Source organism: Hydra vulgaris, chromosome 09, assembly GCF_038396675.1.
Source record: "Hydra vulgaris chromosome 09, alternate assembly HydraT2T_AEP".
Classification (NCBI taxonomy): Eukaryota; Metazoa; Cnidaria; class Hydrozoa; order Anthoathecata; family Hydridae; genus Hydra; species Hydra vulgaris.
Window position 1 is genome coordinate 16,860,001 of NC_088928.1, and position 3,529 is coordinate 16,863,529.

Here is a 3,529-nt window from a genome sequence, read left to right on the forward strand (position 1 = left end):
GAAATACGATATAAAGCATCATTTTGGCAGAGTTTCTGATTCAAATACTTACTTATTATTCCTCGATTATTACTATTATTACCCTTGTGAACAATGTTTTTTTTTACTAATTTGTCACTCGGACAAAAATCTTTCAAAACCTAGGAAAATATTATTAATTTATTTAAATACGTATGAACATGTGCGTACCTGCAACTTTAGTGCTATCAGAATTCTCAACTGCTCAGCATGTGCTAAATCAAAAACGTGGATCTTTGGTACAGGAAGCAGTGGACACGCTAGAATTTCTAAACCGTAATTGGAACTTGAGTAACCTGAACAGTCAAAGTAAAGTAAAGTAATAATGAAAGTAAAGAAATAAATAAGCATTAAACAACACCATTAAATAAAAAGTTTTTATCGACGGTTTACAAGGACGACTTTTAAAAAAAATATTGTTTTTTCAACGAGTACACAGATACCCCTATCCCCCTGTATTTTTGATTGGTACCCGGACAGACATTTTTATGATTTTTGACAGCCTTAGTCTTTAATCCCTAAACTCTATAATCCTTCTCTACCAAATATATACCAATTGTAGCCTTTTTTTACATCTATATGCCAACTAATTTGAAATTTTAAAACTATACTGTACAACCTTTAAGTAAATTTAAATTGATAAAAAAAAAATATTTTAGGATCATTATGGAAAATTAGCCCTATGAATTGTCTAAGACTCTGTCATAGAATGACATAATAATAAAATTTTATTGTTAATTTCAAAGAACCTATCAAATAATCTTTATTCGTTTCACTCAGAGTATATTAAATGTGTTGTATAAATTTTATTTAACCCAGATTTGCTTTATAAAAATATGGATGTAAAATAATTGTTACAGAAATAAAACACAGGGCTGTATTAAGGCGGCAACTGCAGCCACAGGCCCACCACAAGAATAGGCTTACTGAAAAAAAAAAAAAAAACAATTATAAAATATAGGACCACTCCTAAAAAAATATCAAAAAATAAAAAAAGTCCATCTTATTAAACGTCAAAATAGCAATTACACCGAGTTATCATCAATCGGATATTTAAGCCTGTCTCATCGGCCTTACATACTAAATAATTAACTATCGAACATCTAGGTACTGAAAAAATATAATATCTTCTCAAACAGATTTTAATTGTAAGCAAAATCTTGTTGTCGAGAGGTCTTGCTTTTTGTGGAGATTATTAAGTGATGAGATTTTTGGATCTATGAACAATGGCAATTATTTAGGATGCTTGAAATTACTTGCAGAGTATGATCTATTTCTTGCAGAACACATTCAACAACGTCCTAATAAAGGTATAGACCACATATCATACTTTTCATCAACAATTTGTGAAGAATTTATTCTAATTATAAGTGATCAGTTAATGAGGCTGGTCACACAAGAAATAAAAGATGCAAAAAACTCTCTCTGAATGCAAAACATCCGGTGTTGAGTCTCAGTAGACTCAACACCGGATGTTTTGCATTCAGACCAGTTAAAAAATTTATTCCGATATATGAGCATACTGGCGAGAGCTTAGTAAAAATATTACTTTCATTTTAAAAAAAGAATAGCATAAGAATTAAAAAATGTAGAGGACAATCGATTGAAAACACATAAAATATGAGTAGAAAATACAAAGGTATGCAAGCTTGGATTCGTAATGAAAACAGTATAACTAAATACATTCTATGTTGTGGACTTTCTGTAAACCTTGTTGTTCAAAATGCTGTCAACAGCTTTCCATTGGGAGTTTATTTTTTTGATTTTGTTCGATAACTGAACAAATTTTTCTCTGCTTCAACACACCGATGGAATCTACTTTTAACTGGCTGTAAAGCCAGTTAAAAGTAAATTTCTTTACGAACACCAACACCAAAACAACTTTCGTATACACGTTGGTCTGCTTGCTACAATGCAGTTGAGGACTGCATTGTGCAATATCAACTGCGCTGCAGAAAAGATATAAAATAGTTCAAAAGATACTTGTTAGTATCTCTGAACCAATAACTGAAAAAGCTGACACGCAGTTGAAAGTGAAAATCCTTACTTCAGGTATGAATAAGTTAGAGACTGAAGTAATGGTCCATTATTTCAGTCTCTAACTTATTATCAGCCTTGAATCAGAGAATCTCTGCATACAGTGTTATTGATGATAGATTTGGTTTTTTGTCTCAAGTTAATACTTTAAAATCTTATGATTTGCGAACCAAAGCCGCGCATTTATTTAAAATATACCATGAAGACCTCGAGCCTTAGTTATCAGAGAAAATCGTTAATTTTGTTGCTTTGTTCAAACAGTTTAACAAAAAAATCACGTCAACTGAAAACAAAATTTGTATAAACAAAAGTAGAGAATTCCAGATGTTCATATTTATTGGTAAGCAAAGGCTCGTGGCTGCTTTCCCAAATGCTTCAACTGCACTATGCATGTATTTTTGTTTAATGATAACCAATTGCAACAGAAAACAGGGCCGTCCAAAAGGGGGGTGCAGGGGGTGTCCCCCAAAGCTGTCACATAAGCATTTGAGTTGGCACATTTAGCAAGTTTTGAACTATAGTTGGCAAATTGCAAATATTGAGGACCGGACAGAGAACGTTCATTCTCTCATCTTAAGTTCATTAAAAACGAATTATAATCAACCATGGACCAAAAACGTTTAAATGTTCTATCGCTTTTACTCATAGAAAATAGACGACTTCAGCAGCTTGATTTAGGTTCTGTAAATGAACAGTTTGCTAATAAAAAATCTTACAAACTTAACGTATAATAATTTAAGATTTCATTAAATAAACAAACTTTCAAACTCACAAAAATTGCAACATCATTGAAGAAATATTGCTACTTACTGCATCGACTTATTAGTTTGTTTAACTTTTATAATTTTTTATTTCATTAAAAACTATTCATTACAGTAAATATTTTGAAAATGATGCTAAATGCATTGAATTATAATAATTATAAAAAAAACATTTCCTATCTTTGTTGTTGCATTACAGCTACAAATTTTGTAACTTTTTTTTGTAATAAACTTACAGCCTAAGACGTACCTACAGCCTAAGGCGCACTTTGCTCCAGCCCTGATAAAACACGGTCATCAACATGAATGATTGCATTTTCTTTTAATTTAAATTTCTGTTAAAGTTATCCATGTTTATAAGTGCGCCCAATTGCTGCTACACCTAATTTTTTGCTACACAATTTTTTTGACATAAAAATTATTTCAAAATAGCTACCACTTTATTTTATATCATTAAAACTTTAATAATATAAAATAACACTTTCGGGCTTTATGTACTTTTAACAAAAACCAATCCGCAATCTTTATTACGCTATTTTCACTGTTTAAGTTTGACTTTACTCAAACAGACAATTTGTTTTATCAAAGAATTTAGTAGTTTAGATTAAAATGAGAATTTCTGCGTTGGACAGTCTTCTGCGTTGGACAGTCTTTTTCGTGGCAGAACACTTACATATCTACTTTATATATATTGTATATATTGTGCACATCAG